Below are 6,480 nucleotides of genomic sequence, written 5' to 3'. Positions count from 1 at the left end.
GTTGTTGCAAGATAATCACTTTGCTGTTGTCAAATTCTTCATGTTGCTGCTGGAATTATGGTGCTCATCATCTCACTGGTGTCCCTTTTGTAGTTAGTGCTGTTACTTGTTACTGGTCTTTACTTAATGTTGCGTCATATTGGATGTATGCACAGGGTCCCAATTCTGGTTATGTTTTGGTTGTTGCATTAGAGGCTGTTACAGGTTTTGCTTATGGTGGTGTAGAGTTTGGTTGATGGGTAGATCTTGTACTCATTCAACCTTAGTTAATATTTAAGATATTTTGGCTCTTTGAAAAAATGCTTTTGTTGCCTAAAGTTTCTAATTTTGAATGCTTCGTTTCATGTCCTCGTATTATAATTTCAAGAAATGGAAAATTTGATTTAGTGTAAACTGTTAAGGATTCTGAGTTAGTCATATAATTGTTTTGTACGAGGGATCTGTTATGATGGCCAGCCAGAGTTCCAATAGCCTCTGATGCAGAAACAAGGTTGGAATACATCTATGAGCATATATGGTAGTTCATCATTACAAAATTGCTTTGTGGGTACATTTGGTTATAGCCACTTGTTCATGAAACCAACTGGTCCTTTCCATCATTTATGCTGAGTTTCATGCTACATTTGTTTGAGGAGCACACATAATTAGACTCTGTTAATTTATGTGGTTATTAGGATTGCTTTATTGACCAAGTGTAGTTTTATGTGCTTATATGCCTTTAGAGTTGTTTTATTTGCACTTGTGTCTGGCAAGGAAGCTATTGTGAAGAAATTGAGCCTGAAAATGAGTCATGAGTCACATTCTTTAAATCTTAATATTGCAGAACAAACTCAGCTGTTTGGCTTATTAAATGGATGCGCATGGAGGACTTATTTCACCCAAATATTTTACCAGCAGTACACAATTAACTCAAATTACATGAAGTCTCAAAACCCATTAATGAAGACTGATATCCTACTATTTGCAAATTGAATGTTGTACTGATGCGGATTGTTGTGGACCTTCTTTGTGGAGATCTCAGTGAATGTTGGGCCGACATTGAAGAAAAAGCAAAAGAGATTTTCACAATGTATTTTGCTGACATCTTAATGTATTCTGGTAATTGTGCAAGATTTAGTGAGACTTGATGCTTTAAGGATTTTTTTTATGTAACTGATTTATTTGACATAGTATTGTGGTGCGGGTTTAATCTGTATTTTGGCAAGATTTAGTTAGACTTGATATGAAGCAGCACTTAACTTTACCTCTTGGGGGAAAATGTTTTCTTCACACCTCATTTTGAGGTGGAAGGAGGTGGAGGAGGAGAGATTTAGGAAGAAAAGAAAAAGTAAGAGAGAGAAAGTATGAGATATGATAGATGATAAGAGGAGAGAGGTAGAAACATAAATAGGTGGAAATGAAGTGTTTAAAAGATGAGGTGTGTATATATCATTACTCGTTTGACACTTGAATGTCCACCTCATTGTATTGGACGTTTAGCAATAATGATATGCTTGAGTTAATCACAAAGGTATAATTACCAAAATAAGAGACCAGACTTGAGGTACTTACTGTGCAGAGATGTTGAGTGCCAAATCAGAATTATGCTTGAAACCAATATGTTTATGAGATCAAATTCTGATATGGTAGTATCAGAATATAATGATTAATTTTCTACTTTATAGGTCTTACATTTAGTATTTAGAAAGAAATTATAAGTTGCTCGAAATGTACAATTGATCCTTGAAAAATCACTTCGTTTGAATAAACATAACTCTTTTAAACGAAAAACACTCGTGTTTCACAAATAGTGCTCTACCACTCTTTTATTGATTGATTGAAATTCATGTGAAGCCCATTAAATTGGAAATGCGACTCATATTTATAGTGGACTTCACATGAAAAAGAGTAACCAATATTTTCTGAAATTTAGTAAATGATCATATAAAGTGATGTCGAGTATATTTGTCTTATATAATTATAAGAGTAATGATTCATTCATACCTTATTTTATTTTTCATCTTAATTCTATACATTTTTCTTCTTATCTCAATCTGCATTTCGTATCACATCACATATCATATTACACATTTCACTCTTTTCAATTCTTATTTATCTCTAAGTGTTAGTAAAAAAGTGTGAAGAAAACATTTTCATAGTTATAATTAGGAAGAAAGAGCGAATGAGGCAATTGAATTTGCCTCCAAAAGAAGATCAATATACTCTCATCACTTTTGTTCCTAGAATCCATCCCAATGTTGTTGGCCTCTCTCTCTCAATCCATCCCAACATTGTTGGCCTCTCTCTCTCTCTCTCTCTCTCTCTCTCTCTCTCTCTCTCTCTCTCTCTCTCTCTCTCTCTCTCTCTCTCTCCCCCTCCCACTCTCTCTCTCTCTCCCCCCAATTTCCAAAGGTTGCTACTTTTATCCTCAACTAACATCTTCAGCATCATCATGAACACTTTCCCTATAACCGGAGGAGCATGAGACAATCAGGAACGAATCAGGTAATAAGAATCAATTTTAAGAATTTGGAAGAAAAATCTTTTTTAATTTAGACTTTTTAGTGTCAATTGTTGGTATATAGACTATTTTACCGATCAATCTCTAATTGTAAGAAGAATAATTAATTTTACATATTAATTGCCAGTAATTGAATTATTGTCACTGTATAATTGTCCTTAAAGTTGTTTTTTATGTAATGTGTTATGTTGAATCATCCTTTAGGTCATCTTCTTACGAGTTGTGGCACTTATTTTCGACTGCACGCACAACGCACGCGCACACACACTGAGTTACATAAAGAAACTAAAACATATACAAAAATATGGAAAATTTACAATAAAATTATTTCAAAACCTAGAAAATTTACTTTTCAACTTCTTTAACTTTTGATTTTCAAGATATTTTTACCTTTTAATAGCGATTGTATTTATTGCTGATTTTCCAACAGAAGAATCGGAGGAGCATGAACATGACAAGTGCTGCAGGGGATGGTGGTGAAGGAACTTCTCGTGGGAGATGGGAGCCTAAATTTTCGGAAAAGAATACAAAAACACTTCAGCATGGGAAATGCGACTTTCGATATGATTTGTGAGGAGCTGAATGCAACACATGAGAAGAAGGACAACAGTTTAACTAAGGCTACTCCCGTGAGACAAAAAGTTGTCATTTGTATTTCGAAGCTAGCAACCGGGGACTCTTATAGTATCCTGGTCGAAAAGTTTGGTTTGTCGACGTCAAGTTCCAGGAGGGTGTTTAGTGAAGTTTGCGATGCTATATGGAATGTGCTACAGCCGAACGATATACTGTGGCCTAAGAAGAGCGACTTGACAAGGTTCACAAGTGAGTTCGAGTCCAATTATGGAATCCTGAAGTGGTGATGTCAATGTACACCTCTCATGTAGCGTTTTCAATGGATGCCCATAACTCTAGTCGATCTCTACCAACTCAAAAAGAGGAGATCTGAATCTGATGTCCCCAAATATTAGGATATCATTTTCACAATGTATAAGACTGCACGCACAACACACGCACACACGCTAACTTATAAAAAGAAACTAAAACATATACAAAAATATGGAAAATTTACAGTATAATTATTTCAAAAACCTAGATTTTTTTTTCTTGAAATCAAAACCTAGAAAATTTACTTCTCAATTTCTCTAACTTTTGATTTTCAAGATATTTTTACATTTAAATAGTGATCGAGGAAAAATACGAACAGATCCTAAATATGGTATACTTAATTTATTGAATAATATTCATACATGCTACTGCTTATGTCTACTTCTAGAGTACATTTTTACAGTTTTTTTTTTAAAAAAGTGTACATTTCTAAATATATTCAACTTAGTACTAAGGATAGACGGTGCCCTACTTTTGATAATAATACAATGAGTAAAATACATTCACCCCTCTCAAGGTTTGTGAGAATAACACTTAACTCCATTCTTATCTAAAATATACACTCCACCCAATAATAATCTTATAATTACACTTTACTCAATTCTTCTCTAAAATCTTCACTCCATCCCACCCCCTTTAACACCATCCAAAAGATGCTAACGGAATATTCCTTTAACTCAAATTAATTAATTTAAATATAAATGATAAATAAATTACATTATCCTCTAACCAAATAATAATTATACTATAATTTTGTAAATATTCTAAATATTTATAAAACATTTTAAATACCTCCAAATAGAAAATAATAATTAAACTTGGTGTTTATTATGGTCAAAATATTTCTCTCTCTAATATAACTCGAATTTAAATAAGGGGTATTTCAATCAAAATGTTTATCAAATGATGAGTTCTTAATACCTGTGTATAACCTTAAACAACTTATATTTTAGAACTTAAAATGTCATGTGCTTAAGTGCTCATACAACCTAATAACTAAGGTAATCACATATCGTCATAACACAATTATATTTTGAAAGTTTAGTAAACTTATTGACAAATTTTTTTAGTAAACTTAGTGGTAAAGTTTTTGAGTTTTGATGGTTCTGAGCATGAGTTAAGTTTTGCTAAATTTGTGATGGAAAATGTTGTTGCCTTGAAGAGGATGAGTTTCAAACTTAGCTTGAAGCTACGTAACTCAAATCCGGAAGAAGTAAAACAGAAGTTGTTCTCGTTTAAGAAATGTTCTAGTTCTATGATTTTGGAATTTCCCCAGGAAGACCAAAAATACAACATGTTTTATTGTAAATCATTTGTGTTGCCCTCCAAATAACAAGGATTTGTTTACTTGAATGAGCAATGATTATCTCGTGTTACTTTTTAAAAAAAAAATATATATATATTTATTATTTTGTTAGAGGATAATGTAATTTATTTTTATTTAAATTTAAATTAATTAATTTTGAGTTAAAAGAATATTCCGTTAGCATCTTTTTGATGGTGTTAAAGGGGGTGGGGTGGAGTGTAGAATTTAGAGAAGAATTGAGTTAAGTGTAATTGTGAGATTATTATTGGGGTGGAGTGCACATTTTGGATAAGAATGGAGCTAAGTGTTATTCTCACAAACCTTGAGGGAGGTGAATGTATTTTACTCTAATACAATACAACTAGAGCCATAGTAGGGCGGAATTAAAAAAAAAATAGCAGGCGGTAACTTAATATTATCCAGTATTTTCCTTTCTACTTGTAGTTGTGCGTTCTTGAGTCTTGGACGTTTAGCAATTATTTTACAGGTTTTCTTTTTCTTTTTTCTAATGTTTATGATTGTTATGTTGGGTGCTAGATTGTTGGTGGTGTTGGATTTGGTGAATGTACCACGGTTTCGTGTCTAACTGTGGTAATTTTTCTATTATTTCACACTGCAATACCATGGTTTAATTAATTGTGGTGATTGGTGATGCGGAACTGTGGTAAAATGTGCAAGAAAAAAAAATAGTAAACGTAAGATTTTAAACTCTGCATCAACTTTATTTATCATCCCATTTTAACTTGAATACTTTCATGGCTCAATTTGTTTCACTTGTCTTCTTAAACATTTTAATTTTAAACTAAGATTTTGAGGTTGGAGACTTGGAGCTTTTGTTCCAACAGAGGAATTGGAGGAGCATGAACAAGGCAAGTGCAGGAGTGGATGGTGGTGAAGGAACTTCTCGTGGGAGATGGGAGCCTAAACTTCCTAAATTAGAACAAAAAATAAACTTCAACATAGGAAAGACGACTTTTGATATGATTTGTGAGGAGTTGAATGCAAAACTTGAGAAGAAGGACAACAATTTAACTAAGGCTACTCCCGTGAGACAAAAAGTTAGCAACCGGGGACTATTATACTATCCTGGTCGAAAATTTTGGTTGGTCGTCGTCAAGTGCCAAGAGGGTGTTTAGTGAAGTTTGCGATGCTATATGGAATGTGCTACAACCGAAACATATACCGTGGCCTAAGAAGGGTGACTTGACAAGGTTCAAGAGTGAGTTCGAGTCCAATTTTGGAATTCTTGAAGTGGTCGGGTCAAAGTACACCTCTCATGTAGCATATTCAATGGACGCATGTCAAGGTTCACACATGTAATTAATCACATATTTGTCTACCAATATCTGTGGAACATGTTCTATCTTCATCTTCCCTACCTCACGCAAGTCCACATACTTCTTTGGTGCGGAAGTTGTCACCCTTCCCTTGAGCTTATCTCTAAACGACATGTGTTGGCATTGATTTTCCCCTTTCATCGGTTTTTTCCCCGATAATCAACTCCTCTAGCGTTAGAGAGAGAGAGAGACAAAGAGAGATTTGAGTTCTCCACCTCTGTTGCTAATTATAAGATTCTCTTAAGACAATTACGTTTATTAAGAAAATATATAATGAAGTTAGTTAATGTATTGGTTTTAATTAAGTTTATACAATCTTCCACATTTTTTTAACAAATGTTTTAGATAGTGTCGAAGAGAATTAATTACTAGTGGTAATAAAAAAATTGGAATTACAAAATTTCAATAAATGTAATCGTATATTAATTTTTTTTCTAAAATTTGGTAAAGGG

The sequence above is a fragment of the Lotus japonicus genome, chromosome 1 (assembly GCF_012489685.1).
Source record: "Lotus japonicus ecotype B-129 chromosome 1, LjGifu_v1.2".
NCBI classification, from domain to species: domain Eukaryota; kingdom Viridiplantae; phylum Streptophyta; class Magnoliopsida; order Fabales; family Fabaceae; genus Lotus; species Lotus japonicus.
This window is presented reverse-complemented; position numbering follows the sequence as displayed.